Below are 15,444 nucleotides of genomic sequence, written 5' to 3'. Positions count from 1 at the left end.
CTTCCATGTAATTTCTTTCTCCTTAACACAGAGTTGAGAAAGGTAAAAATAACAATGTTTTATTTTTACTGGGAAAACAACAGAGTTTTATTTGGAACAATGATTGAAAGATTACTGTTTGGTCAGCTTTTGCCCCCACACTATGATTTGATGCAGAAAGGGCAAAAAGTCACTTTTCACTACATTTGTAAACTACATTTATGTTGTGTTGCCTCTCGTGGTTCAATGTGTGCTCCCCATAATGGAATAAATCTCTAATAATAAACAGCACTCCTCCCATTGTTAATGCTCAAGAGTTCTTATTTGATACCTTAAAAGGGAATACAATGCAAGAATTACACCCTACCCCATCCCAATGTCAGCAGATGGACCAAATGACCCAAACACTTTAATTCCAGTCCAAACTTTGAAAGAAAGCCTTCTTGTTAATGTCTGAGTTGATTATCTTACCATTTGGAAAGTTAAAAAAAAAGAAGAAACAAAAATAAAGACGATGTTTATCCATGATGTCTGAGAATTGGACCTACATGTTGGATGAAATCGTCATTCTTTTGGCCTGTTCCTAAGAGGCATTTAAGGTTGGAATCCTAACAGCTAAGACTCCCTATCTTATGCTCTTAAATAAAATGCTCAATGGGAAAGAGAAACATTTGGGAAGTTAGAGGCTGAAAAATCTAAGTGGTTTCAACACTCCAGCAAAGATATGACTTGTTCAATTCAAAGATTTCACTGCATTCTTTCTGGTTTTCATTTCTCTGTGTTAGCATCATGACTAAAAGAGATTCCAGTTGTTAAAAAACAAAACAAAAATCAACCAAGTAAATTTGAAGATCTAATTGCCTTTATTGAGCAATCCATGAATCTGGCAGCACCCCATCTGGCAAGGGCTCTAAATTAGTTGCACAAAATGGAAGGTTTTGCCTGAAATAACCCACTCTTTTTTTTTAAATTTTTTAAAAAATATTTCTTATTGATTTTTTGACAGAGAGGAAGGGAGAGAGATAGAGAGCTAGAAACATCGAAGAGAGAGAAACATCGATTAGCTGCCTCCTGCACATCTCCTACTGGGGATGTGCCCGCAACCCAGGTACATGCCCTTGACTGGAATCGAACCTGGGACCTTTCAGTCCGCAGGCCGACGCTCTATCCACTGAGCCAAACCAGTTTCGGCAATAACCCACTCTTTTAACTTCTTAGTCCCACTCTCTTAGGTTTGGTTAGGAGTCTGGAAAAATTATTTAGGATGACCAACTGTCCCTGTTTGCCCGGGACTGAAGAGTTTTCTGGGATATAGGGATTCTAGTGCTAAAATCAGAACAGCTGGTCAACCTGGGATGGTTTTGTTGTTGTTTGTGGCCTAGTGATAGATCTTCCCTTACACAAACCAGAGAGGACCCATCCCTTGTATACCGAGCCATCATCTCCTGCCAGCCCAAGCACCTATAATTTCCAAAAGCTTCCCAGTTTGTTCTGATAACCAGACAGGTTTAGGAGATTCTGAAAACCATCAGGTAGGCTCTAAATAGAATTGTTTCCATTGGTCTTATATGAAAAACGTAATCAATATAACATTTTCTTTTTCTAATTTTCACAATATCTTCAATGTTGAACTGTTTTTTGTTTGTTTGTTTGTTTTTTATATATTTTATTGATTTTTTACAGAGAGGAAGGGAGAGAGATAGAGAGTTTGAAACATCGATGAGAGAGAAACATCGATCAGCTGCCTCCTGCACACCTCCCACTGGGGATGTGCCCGCAACCTAGGTACATGCCCTTGACCGGAATCGAACCTGGGACCTTTCAGTCTGCAGGCCGACGCTCTATCCACTGAGCCAAACCGGTTTTGGCGATGTTGAACTGTTTTTAAAAAGAAAAACAAATGTCTTCTTTGAGAAGAGAGCCTGTTATAAACTTTAAATTTCATAAGGAACATCCTCTTTTGAAAAACCTGACCTTTGTCCAAGACCTCAGGACTGAAACATCAGTTACCATGTGGCTCTGAGAACTCTGAGGGCTACATTTAGACTAGATGATCTTCCATTGAGGGAAAGATGGGGAACTGAACTCTGGACAATTTCTGGTGTAGGAGCTCAGAACAAGTCACGCCAAGATGTGCCTCTGTGGTATGGGGATTGTTTTGAGCGAATGACAACCAAGACCCTATTTAGGCTCAAGAGAAACTTCTGTACCTACCTTAACAACCTAGAAGAATTTAAATTAGGGGCCTGCCCGTAATAAGAGATTACCAGAGATAACTTTTTTTACTTATCTGTATGGCAGGGCAAACTGTTAATTACGGAACAATTTGCTCTTATCATCCCACAGTGAACTTCCTTCCCTCTGAAGCCTCAGGGCACCTTACCTCATCCTTAGCTCAAAACGCCTTATATACTTAATTTTAACATTCTGTCTCTGAATTTCTTACGTATGTGGGATTCCCATATGTATGGATGTAATTAAATTTGTGGGGTTTTTTCCTGTCAATAGATAATTGGCAAGAAGTAAGTACTTTTCTGCTTAGTGTTCATATGAAAGCAAAGTTTCAAAAACAAAATCCAATTAAAATAGAAAAAAGTCTAGCACTCACAAGAAGGGATGTGAGAAATACAATGCTCAAATGTTTATGCGTTATTAAAAATAGAACTATCTTATGCATTTGAGCTATGTTAAATGCTTTTGGAAACTGAAGAAATGACCGTGAATAATAATATCTGATGTGTGGGGCACTGTACATGCAATGTGTGGATAGGAACTCGGAATGTCAGAGTAGCAACCCATCTTCAGGCGTGCCTGGGGCTTACATCTGACTCAGGAATATATGGAGTTTCCATGAGACTCTTTGGTACGTTCCCATTGACGTCTGGGATTGGGAAACATTGTGCCCTCCTCTGGAGGGCCTGGCCTGGCATGTGCCCCCCTCCCTCCCCGGAGGTGGCCCATGGGCACTGCCAGGACCACTCGGCAGAACCCGGGACTGAGTGACCAGGAGGTGGGAATGGGACCTGCTTGGGGAAACAATTTCATGTCAACCAAAGCAGAAATCTCTTAAAATGTTGAAGCAGTTGCCCTACCAGTGTGGCTCAGTGGTGGAGCATTGGCCTATGAACCAGGAGATTCCCCGTCAGGGCACATGCCCAAGTTGCAGGCTCTAGCCCCAGTGTGGGGCATGCAGGAGGCAGCCCATCAATGATTCTCTCTCATCATTGATGTTTCCATCTCTCTCTCCCTCTTCCTTCTTCTCTGAAATCAATAACAAAATATATTATTTTTTAATGTCGAAGCAATTGAGAAAATGCACACTCAGCTCCTAACATCTTTAGTTTAAACATGAAAACTCAAAGGTCATTTCTTTTGTTCCAGTTTGTGGAGACACCAAATGAAATGGGTGTTAGACAGTTTTAGAAGTTAAACCATCCTGAGGGACTGGTTAGTCAGCTCAGTCTACTTAGATTTCTGTTTAATATATATATTTTAAAGAACATAACTTAAGATACTTAAAGTTGGTCTAACATTGTGGGATTTCAAATATTTGAACATGTTGGTTGTGTCTCAGAGTATAAAAACCTTTTCACTTCACATTTAGACTAAGACAAACACTTGTGAACATTGGCACAAAATGAGTTGTACACTAACAAAAACGCTTCAACGTCTTCTCTCTGAATTATCCATTCTGTACAAAAAGTGAGTTATCTGGGGGAACGGATGGTTTTGAAGGAAACCTGTAGGATTTTGTCCCCCAGGCGATAGCCGTTCAGACTTGCTATGGCTATTGCGACTTCGTCATAGTTTGTTGTGGTCACAAAACCTTTGCACTTGTTGGTGTCCAAGTCAAGAATCATTTTTACGTTGGTGACTGCACCAAAGGGGCCAAACATATGCCAGAGGATTCCCTCAGAGGCATCTTGCCCAAGGTTGATGCACTAGCCGGAAGACCCGTTGCCTAGAACACTGACACCACAGCCCACTCAGGTGATCTATGCCCACAGGGGAGATCCTGAATCTCTGTGCCTGTGATGCACGGGGTCTCCGAACCACCTAGATGGCGAGCGGTACAGCTGGGAGAGCAGCGCCAGGTGTTTGTTCTGGTTGGGATTGGCTGCGAACTTCACTGCAATAGGCTTAGAGGAACCTGGGGGTTTATGGCCATTGAAACTGGTCATTGCCTCTTCTGCTTCAGACCATTTGTCAAACTGGATGAGCTCCCACCTCTGAACAAACTTTTCATCTCGTCCACCAGGACCCAGGAACTGATGATTCGCCTGAATTGAGAGAACATGTCATTCATGTCCTTCTGGATCATGGTCCTGGGGAGCCCACTAATATACAAGTAGGCATCTTTGTTGACCTCTGTTGACCTTTTACATAGATACTAGAGGCCTGATGCACGAAATTCGTGCAAGAATAGGCCTTCCTTCCCCTGGCTGCTGGCACCAGCTTCCCTCTGGCATCCAGGACCAGGCTTTCCTCACAGCCCCAGCTTTGTCTGGAAGGTCGTCCGGAAGGACATCCGATCTATTTTGCATGTTATGTTTTTATTATTATAGATAATCATACAATGAACTGTAACCTCCTGGTTTATAGTCGATGCTCAACCACTGAGCATATGACACCTAATGGTTTTGAACTGGAGCCTCAGGTGGTTCAGTGTGTTTGTTGCTTTCTCTGCTTCCTTTGCAGTTACGTAGTTCACAAAGCCATAGCCCAAGCTGTGTCCTGTGACTTTGTCCGAATAAGTTTTACAGATTCAATTTCACCAATGCTGCTGAAGAGACTGTGCAACTTATTCAGGGTCACGTTTGGAGGGAGGTAGGTGACAATTAAATTTTTTCTCCAATGTCATCCCTGCAGATTTGGCCATGTGGTCTTCATAACCATTAGACATTGTATTTTTTAAAAATCTGGACACGGGCAGGCGGGCCCAGGGCTGCTCTGAGGAGGGCGAGCAGAAGCAGTGGAGGGAGCGGGTGGGCCACCAGCTCCAGCCCGTGGCCCGACACTGTTAGGGTATTTTTCTTTAGATGCTAAATAGCTTCAGATGAAATTTGAAAAAAAAAATCACCCATGATTCTACTGCTGTTACTCAGGCATTCAAAGAATATAGGCATATACAAGTAGACTTTTATGTAGCTATAATCATACAGTGCATGCAAAATTGTTCATTTTTTCCACTTATTACATGATAGCTGCCTTGCCATGTTATTATATAGTCCTTATAATAATCCCTTTTAATGGTGGAGTAATCATCCCTTACTTGTGGCAACACAATTCCTTTGGGTTGAAAACAGGTAACAATTATGTGAAAAATCTGAGGAAGAAAAAAATTATTCAAGCACATTCCAAAGCAGTAATTTTCATATTGTGATCTTTGGCATATCCCAAGGTTACCATGGTATGAGAGATGTTAAAAAAGAAAGAAACTGGCCAAAATGGAGTCACTTTTGCTAAGCCACATCACCAAGCCAAAACTTAATACCTAATCTAATTGCAGTTTCAGCCTCTCCCAGGAGTAAAATTTTACACCCATCAGTCTGGAATGTCCTGCTCAACACTAGTGAGGTAATCTGTCCGATGAGATCCCTTGCCTGTCCCTGAGGAAAGATGTCATTGCCTGAAATAACCCACTTTTATAAATTCTTAGTCCCAATCTCTTTCTACTTATAAAAACCTTACATTTAAAAAAATTGGTTTAATTGATTTCAGAGAGGAAGGGAGAGGGAGAGAGATAGAAACAGCGATGATGAGAGAGAATCATTGATCAGCTGCCTCCTGCAGGCCCCCCATGGGGATCAAGCCCACAACCTGGGCATGTGCCCTGACCAGGAATCAAACCAGAACCTCCCGGTCATAGGTCGATGCTCAACCACTGAGCCACACCAGTCAGGCAAAACCTTCCATTTTGTATAACTTTTCAGCATGTACTTCTAGTTGCTGGATGGGATGCCACCAGATTCATGAATTGCTTAGTAAAGCCAATTAGATCTTCACATTTACTGGCATGAATTTTATTGCGTAACAGATATGAGGAGAAATCTGAGATGACCCTATCTTCCTCCTATAAAAACACTTCTCCTTTAAGTTTTCTCTTAAAAATATGCTCTTAAAAAAAAGAAAGAAGTGAAAAAGGTATAATATCAAATGATATTACTTTTGTGGTAGCGTATGTCATTTACTAGCTACATGACTTTGGGCAAGTTACACAAATGCCTTTGTTGCTTATCTATAAAATGAGGACATTAATTTTTACCTGATTGAGTTGTGGTGAAGATGAAAGATATATGTGATATATATAGATTGCTTAGAACAATGCCTGACACCGAACTATTGTATAAGTGTTTGTGAAATAAATAAAACACTGGAAAAAACAGTATCAGGTTGACAAACCTTGAATGCACTCGTGTGAACTGTAAAGCCAGAAATGGAACAATTAGACAGTGATAGATCTGTGGATGGCAGTGATAACCCCCAATTAGAAAAAAAGGTTTACCAATCGGCTTGGGGATGAGACCACCAAAGTGTATGAATGACTAGACTATGACTTAACTTTGCTAAGCCTCAATTCTTTTCATCTGTTAAAGAGTGCAATCAATATTAACTACCAGTATATCATAAGGTTCTTGTGAGCAGTAAATGAAGTATTCCCTATAAAACATTAGCCCAGGACCTACCCATCCTGAGTCTTCAATAATCGATCATCCCAGGTGCAAGGTATTGTGGATTGCTTACTGACATTTTTTTGGCACGCTCACAACGTGTTTATTTGTTAAAGTGCCAAGTTTGCTACATATGGTATCCAGATGATCAGGATGGAAATAACTTTGGTTTCAGTTTGCAAATAGACAATGGAAGAAGGAAATTGACACTGATAGCTCTCTGGAAGTTAATGTGCCAAGATCCGCCCCCCCCCCCTTTTTTTTTTCCAATAATTGGAGTTTGGGGAAGCGTAGGAATAGTGTGCAAAGACAGTCTTAGGAGCTAAGTCCCACTTTTGTTCTAAACTTGTCACATGACCTGAAATAAGTCCGTTTTCTGCTTCACTCTTAAATTATCTCCTGTCTAAAAGGTGGCATTTGAACAAGAGACAACCTCAAAGATACCTTTATCTCTATTATTACTCTTATGGGAGTAATGAGGCTGTGCTGTTTTTAGAATCCATGGGGCATCAGGTTTTGTGGACAAGAAGGTGTTATATTTTGCAGACCAGCATGAAACTTTGCTGAAGACTGCCATTCATAAATTAGTTCTATTGGCTCCTACTTTTCTCTCTATGGGGGAGAAATTATCACACAAATAAAGGATTTGGTGGATAGGTTCCTAGAGAATATGAAAGGTGTTGTAAGTATCTGCTTTTTAAAGAAATATTGTATCCAGATATTTGTAGTTGGAATTACGTATTTAGCTTGAACACTCCCTTGTCTGTAAAATGAAATGAGTTTCCACCCTGCCTTAACATTGTCTCTGGCACTTAGCAGAGGGTAAAAAAAAAAATTTTGGTCAGCAATACAGTAGAATTAGGGAATGTTTGCCTTATTTAGTCATGGTCTGGCTGAGTCATTCCAACTGATATTGTTTGGAATGAAAACTTGACCAGATGTTCACTTAAATGAACCAGAGAGATTAATTATCAGTCCTACCATATTATCTGGAAGGGTGGGTGTAATCATCTCCAAAGAATTTCCTGGAGCTGCACACAAACGTTGGCGATGATAAGTACAGCTAACACTCTATTAACACCCAAGGTACCAGGCCCCACTGCAAGCACTTCCCATGTGTTAATTCATTTAGTCACGTAATGTTCCTTGAAGGGAGATACTATTGTTATCCTTATTTTATGAATGAAGGCATGAGTCTCAAAGAGGTTAGGATGCTTGCCTAAGGTCACCCAGTTTGTAAGTGGAAAAGCTGGACTGAAATCCATGGACTTTGACCCCTAGGCCTATGCTTTTAAAGCAGGCTATAGCCATTGCCCTAGAGTATTCTCTGTTTTTGACCCAATGTGCTATTAAAACTTGAATATAGTAGGCTTATCCTTAATCTATAAATGAGTGAAGATGAATTTTTTTAAAAATATATTTTATTGATTTTTTACAGAGAGGAAGGGAGAGAGATAGATAGTTAGAAACATCGATGGGAGAGAAACATCGATCAGCTGCCTCCTGCACATCTCCCACTGGGGATGTGCCCACAACCCAGGTACACATGCCCTTGACCGGAATCGAACCTGGGACCTTTCAGTCCACAGGCCGACGCTCTATCCACTGAGCCAAACCGGTTTCGGCAAGTGAAGATGAATTTAAAACAATTGTGAGTAGGAAAAATAATTCCTGACCCAAGGGAAGGAAGAATGCTAAATTTTGGCAAAAACACTTATATACCTGAAATCTCTTGGGTTACCAAAACAACATACTCGCTATTTATTCACTTTCTAAAGTAATTTGAGGAATGTAAGAAAAACAGAAGTTTGGACTTCAACTCTTTGTCTGCATAAAATATCTGGAATGTTTTGTTGTTATGATCAAAGTGAAGAGGTTAATGTTGGTTGATGCTTCTTGGTTAACCTTAAAAAGAAGCAAAAAGTTGGATTCACCTCATTCAATGGAATCCCAAATATTTATGTGTAGTTGGAATTAATATATTGGTTGGATTGACATTCTGGGCTTAACTTAATGTCTGAGAGATCCCTTATCTTTTGTTAGAATATACTCTACAACAATATGAAGAAAGCATAACACTTATGTATCCATCATTTAGGGTTTGAAATAACAAAGTAGTTTAAAAAGGTTGTTGTTTCTGGATGAGGAGAAGTGTGGACAGATCCTTTCAAATCTGAGACTGAGATCGTGTAATACGGTTGAATGGTATAATTTCATCTCAGATCCAATTCCTATTTTTTTCTCCTAAAGACTGTTAAAGATATTTTTAATACAGCATATTTTTTCCCATTCCTCTTTCCACGAAGAGTTTCAATCCATTTGCATGTGATGCAAGCTTTCATCTATGTAATTAGGATCCCAGAAACTTGCAACAGTTGGCTATGACATCTGTATATGTGCAATTTTGTCGGTTGAAGCATTATGATATGACAAGTGAATTAAAAGCTGCAGTAATGGGATAAGAGAGATTGCAAGGGAAGCAGCTTTGACAAAAGTTTAACTATTGTGTTAATCACATGCAACCAAAGAGATTGGAACTTAGATTAAGGCTTTGATTAGTTAAGATACAGTCTATCCTAAGAGTAAAAGAAACCATCTCTATTGCGCCTCTTACTAAATAGAGAGTTTCTCCAATAGGGAATAATTCTGTCTCCTATTATTTGATTTTTTTCCATTTAAAGAGTTTATTTTTCTATTATTAAAAAATTGTACACAATCAATGAATAAAACATAGGAAAATAATGTTCCACCCCCATCATACTGCTACTTAAATGTTGGCACACTTTCACTTGGTTATACTATGCTCTGCATATAAATGCTGCATCCATCATTTTAAATGCTGAACATTATATTGTCTGCATTTTCTATGTGGATGGAACCGTAAACTTTTTTTTAAAAAAAGATTTCCATTGATTTTTAGAGAGAAAGGGAGAAAGAGAAACATCTATGTGAGAGTGAAACATTGATCAGCTGCCTCCTCCACACCTTCTACCCAGGATCTAGTCTACAACCCAGGCCTGTGCCCTGACCGGGAATCAAACCAGCAATCCTTCAGTGCAGGGGATAATGCCCTGTGAATAACTGAGCAAAACAAAAAACAAAAAACCAGCCTTACATATGTAGACTGCTGAGGTCTAATTTTTTAAATTTATTTCTGCTTCAACTGGACCAAGTATCAGTGAATGGTGTGACCCCTTATTACTTTTCTGACCTTACTTCCTAAAACTCTGCCCTTTGCTCACTTTGTTCTATCCATGCTGACCTTCTTCCTGTTCTTCCAAAGCACCAAACACGCTTCTCAGGGCCTTTAACTTGACCTTTCCTTAGTCTAAAGTATTCTTTTTCTAGTTGTGTTCATGGTTTCTTCTATCAATTTCTTCAAGCCTTTTTAAATGTCACTGTGACGGTTAATTTTATGAGTCAACCTGAGGGGCTAAGGGATGCCTAGAGAGCTGTTAAAACATTACTTCTGGGTGTGTCTATGAGCATATTTCTGTAGGAGATTAGCATTTGATTCAGCAGACTGAATAAATGTGAGTGGGCACCATCCAAACTGTTGAGGTCCTAAATAGAACAAAAAGTTAGAGCAATGGTGCATTTGCCCTCTGCTTCGGCTGGGACATCCATCTTCTCCTGCCCTCAGACATCAATATTCTTGGTTCTCAGACCTTCAGACTTAGAGGATTGTATAGACACACCTGAGGACAACCCCACACCATAGTTTTACTTGTATATACTTAATGGATTAGGGATCTGCATAAGATTTTATTTATTGCTGCTCCCTTAAAAATGATGGAAACATATTAACACTGGTAAGTCTTAAAAACTTTAGTCATTTATTTATTCGTATATATTCTAGGTATTGTATACATAATCAACAATAATTTAATTCCGACTCCAATGAAGCTTAGTTTCATGGGTGAGATGAAAATTAAAGAAGCAAACACACAATAAAAAACTACAAGTGTAAGTAGTGTTGAAGATAACATTTTTTGCTGTTGTGATGTGAGTTGATTATTAAATTTATAATGAAATATTTGGGGCGGGGGTAAAATGGTATCACCAAATGTAAAAAAAAAAATGACTGAACTTGAATATTTTCTACAGAAAGACTCAAAAATCACTTTTTTTCAAAAACCTTATTCAAATGCATTTCAACATTGAATATAAAATACCTAATTATTTTTTTAATAAAGTTCTGTTGTGCAGAACAATGGAAATATTAAGACAAATAAGGTTTGTGGAAATGGAAGGTCTTTTTTTTTATTTTTCTATGTCTGGGAACAGCTTTGAATGGAATTATTGGCTTGTGGAGAACTGACCATAATATGTGCTTTAGTTGTTTAATTCCTTTAAGAAATGTCATTGTCTTTAGGTTATTCTGTGGTGAGGCCAGAGTCTTTTCTGTGGTTTCATTTCTGAACAATGATGGGGACTGAAAGTTTTTGATTCTGGGAGCATAGAGCAAGCACCACCTGGATCTAGTTGGGGCTAACAGTGTATCCGTCCTTATCAAGGGTCTTCTTTTTAAAAATATATATATTTTTATTGATTTCAGAGAAGAAGGGAAATAGAGAGAAAGATAGAAACATCAATGATGAGAGAGAATCACTGATTGGCTGCTTCCTGCATCCCCCCATCCCCACTGGGGATCAAGCCTGCAACCCCAGCATGTACCCTGACCAGGAATCAAACCTTGACCTCCTAGTTTGTAGGTTGACACTCAACCACTGAGACACGTTGGCTGGGTTCAAAGGTCTTCTTTATAAAAATCTTCATACCGAGGAGTAACAGGGCACAAGTTGTAAGTGTATAGTTCACAGAACTATGGCAAAGTAAACATACTTGTGCAACCACTTCCCAGGGAAAGAACTAGCACATTACTACAAATCCTTTTCATGCCCCCACCCCATCACTATCCCTGCCTCTCCAGGGTCATTACTACCTGGATATGTAATACTACACAGTCATTTCACTGTATAATGTTCAACACTGTACATTCATTATCCTATATAATAAAGAGGGAATATGCAAATTGACCATCACTCCACCAGAAAGATGGCTGCACCCACAGCTGAGGTGGGGTTTCCATAACACAAGATGGCTGAGCCCACAACGGAGACTGAGTTCCTGTAATGAGCTTTAACGAGCAATCAGCAGGCACCTGAGGCTGCACCCCTCCCAAGCCCCCGTGGGGCTTGACAGGGGACCTCAGGCTGTGCCCCCTACCCTGGCGCCAGGCCGGGGGACCTCAGGCTGCTCCCTCCCCGCCTGGCGGGGTTTGACGGGGACCTCAGACTGCGCCCCCTGACCCAGCACTGGGCCAGGGGACCCGAGGCTGTGCCCCCCACCCTGGCGCCAGGCCAGGGGACCTAAGGCCACACTCCCAGTCCTGGTACTGGGCTGGGGGACCTCAGGGGACCTTAAGGTGTGCCCCTCCACCCCAGTGCTGGGCTGGGGGACCTCAGGCTGCTCCCCTCAACCCGGGCTGGGGGACCTCAGGCCACACCCCCCACCCAGCAGGGCTTGATGGGGAACCTGAGGCTGCACCCCCCTTTGGTGGGGCTTGACAGAGGACCTGAGGCTGTGGGCTGTGCCCCCCTGCCCGGTGGACTTGACAAGGGTGGGACCATTCGGGTCTGGATCTAGCCCAATGGGGGCGGGGGGAGGTGGCCGGGTCTGGGTCTGGGTCTCATGAGATTTTGAGGTGCACGTGGGTGGGCGGGGCCTTGACTCTGGGTCCCCTGGTGCACCCCAGACTCTGACAGGAGGAAGATTTTCATATACATTTTACTAATTTTCTTTCCTCTCTGACACTTCTATTATAGAGAAAGGGCAAATAGCAATATTAAAATATTTCCTCTAATTAATCCCCTTTTAATGTGCATGAATTTTGTGCACCGGGCCACTAGTGTATTTATAATTCTGCATATTCATTGTATACAAATGAGCCATATAGTATCTAATCCTTTGTGTTTGGATTTTTTTCTCTCAACATTATTTTTGTGAGAAGTGGCCATGTTTTTGTATGTAGCAGGTGTTCACTCTTTATTATTATTGCTCTGTAGTATTCCATGGTGTGAATTTATTTATTTATCCATTCTATTCCTGATGGACATTGGGGCTGAATCCAGTTTGAGGATATCAAGAATAATGCTGTGATAAATATCATTCTGAAGAATTTTTAGTGATCAGATACTGAGTCTACATCTAAGAGTGTACTTGCTGGGCCTTGGTTCTGTGTATGTTCAATATTGACAGATAATCCTATATAATAAAAGGCTAATATGCAAATCGACTGAACGGTGGAAAAACTGGTCGCTATGACAGTGCACTGACCACCAGGGGGCAGACGCTCAATACAGGAGCTGCCCCCTGGTGGTCAGTGCACTCTCACAGGGGAGGCACTGCTCAGCCAGAAGCCAGGTGGTTGCAGGAGCCTCTCCCACCTCCGCGGCAGCGCTAAGAATGTCCGACTGCCAGCTTAGGCCCCTTAGGGGAGCAGGCCTAAGCTGTCAGTTGGACATCTCCTGAGGGCTTCCAGACTGCAAGAGGGTGCATGCAGGCTGGGCTGAGAGGAGAGGACACCCCCCCTCCTCCAGTGCATGAATCTTGTGCACCGGGCCTCTAGTACTAAATAACTTTCCAAAGTGGTTGTACCCATTTTTATTCCTGCAGGCAATATATAGAAATTCCAGTTTAAATTCAAGAATGGGAAATCTTTCAAATTTTAGCCATTTTGGCAGAAAAAAATAATCTCATTTTAATAATGTTTCTTCAGGCAATCACTTTTTGCTTTGTCAGCTAATTTTACATTCACATACAATAGTTGTACATAAATGTCATAAGTCACTACATACAACTCCATACTCTAAAAGTTTTAGTCATCACCATTTCTGACTTTACTACATTGTCTTCCACATGCAATAATATATAGTAATAATAACAATAATAGATGAAGTCTGTTGAAGGCTTACTCTATGCCAGACACTATTTATTTCTCTTAACATTATTTAATTAATTTGTTCCTCATAGCATCCCAAGGAGATAGATTCTAGCATCATCTTCTTTTTACAGGGTCCAGAACTGAAGCCCAGATAAATAAATTAACAAGTTAGTTACTGGTGACACTTGGGTTAAGCCATTAGCAGTTCAAGTTCAGAGCCCATGCTAAAGAATACTTTGCATTACCACATACTCACATGTAGTAGAAAATCCAGCATCCTCCCATCATCCCCAAAAGTTCTTGGAGGCTTATATTTTGTCCTTATTCAGGTCTTTCTCATAGGGCTGGCTGCTGATGAGTAGATACTGCCACTCTTAATTTTTCTATCTGTCCTATGCTCCTATAAGCTGGGTGTGACCTGCAGCATGTTTTCCTTGATTTCCTTAAAATATCCCAGGAAATGCATTATATTGATTGAAGAGAGTTATGTCACATCATAACAAGGCTATTAATATAAAATTCAATATAATGTTTTCATGTACCTCAAATCCTGTTGCCAGGCAGGACAATGAGCATTTGTCCCTGGCTGTCTTCTCCGCAGGTCCTCATACTGATGCCATTTTATTGTTTCTCTTCATCCTCTCCTTAGTATTTTCCTTTCATCTCTCCAAAATATTACTCAACCCCAATATAAGCATTTTAGAGCATCTTAGCACTATTGAATTACTGTAGGAAACTCTTTTTAAAAGCTTCTTGTTTGGTTATATTGAACTATTTAGTTCTTTTGATCTGATTTCTTGGCCTTTCAGTCATCCTTGTGGGGCCTCTGTTTTCTCAGCTATAATGGATGATCATGGAGTTTTGCTGACATTCTAGCCTTTTTATCAACCTGATAAAATACCTTTTTTTTAAATTCTCACCCGAGGATATTTTTTTAATTGATTTTTAGAGAGAGAGAGAGAGATAGGAAAAGAGGGATGGATGCAGAGGAAGAGACAGAGAGAAATATAGATCTTAGAGAGACACATGGATTGGTTGCCTCCTACACATGCCCTGACTGGTGCCAGGGATTGAATCTGCAACCCAGGTATGTGTCCTTGACCTGAAATAGAACCCATGACCCTTTGGTGCATGGGCCAACACTCTAACCACTGAGCACACCGCCCAGGGCTGATCAAATTCTTAATCATGGCCTCTTTGTGTCTGTCTCTTAATTTATTTCATTTTATTTTTAAAATATTTTTTATTGATTTCAGAGAGGAAGGAAGAGAAAAAGGGATAGAAACATCAATGATGAGAGAGAATCATTGATTGGCTGCCCCTACATGCCCCACATTAGGGACTGAGCCTGCAACTCAGGCATGTGCCCTGATGAGGAATTGAACCATGACTTCCTGGTTCATAAGTCGACACTCAACCACTGAGCCACGCCTGCCGAGCTATTATTTTATTTTTTTCTCATGTCAGATGGCTAATGTGCTGAAGTCCTAACAGGTTTGTGGGAGGCTCATCTCACACAAGAGCGTGAACACCCAATCATCTTGCTTATGAACTACAAAAGGATCATGTCTGTCTCTTTTTTAGTATCAGAAAACTTGCATTTGTTAGGTGAAAACAGCTGCTGTAACAAACAACCCTCCAAATGCATAAAGAGACATTTATTTCTTGCCCTTACAAAACCCATAATAGATGCTCCTGATTGGTGAGCTCCACAGGGCAGTACAGGTGTCTAGGTTTCTCTACTCCAGAGCCCTGCTACCTTCAACACATAGCTGCTCAGATTTCTACGCTTTTTGGCACCAAGTCCGGGGAGGGAGACAGAGCATGGAGGATGAGAGCTGGGAGATT

At 40.8% G+C, this 15,444-nt stretch overlaps 1 non-coding gene and 1 pseudogene across 1 annotated transcript; both read right to left on the bottom strand.

The window, feature by feature from the left end:
* Positions 1–3,686: 3,686 nt before the first annotated feature.
* On the bottom strand, positions 3,687–4,882 carry LOC139010098 (ELAV-like protein 1; annotated as a pseudogene).
* Positions 4,883–15,057: 10,175 nt separating this feature from the next.
* Positions 15,058–15,160, bottom strand: LOC139011956 (small nucleolar RNA U13). The gene has a single exon (XR_011471757.1). It is a non-coding gene; the product is annotated as a small nucleolar RNA U13 (small nucleolar RNA).
* Positions 15,161–15,444: the final 284 nt, after the last annotated feature.

This window comes from Myotis yumanensis, unplaced genomic scaffold (genome assembly GCF_028538775.1).
Source record: "Myotis yumanensis isolate MYYU_CA2020_CCGP unplaced genomic scaffold, mMyoYum1.0.hap1 SCAF_5, whole genome shotgun sequence".
Classification (NCBI taxonomy): Eukaryota; Metazoa; Chordata; class Mammalia; order Chiroptera; family Vespertilionidae; genus Myotis; species Myotis yumanensis.
The sequence above is the reverse complement of the archived record's forward strand: the minus strand, read 5'-3'. Positions and strand labels throughout refer to the sequence as shown.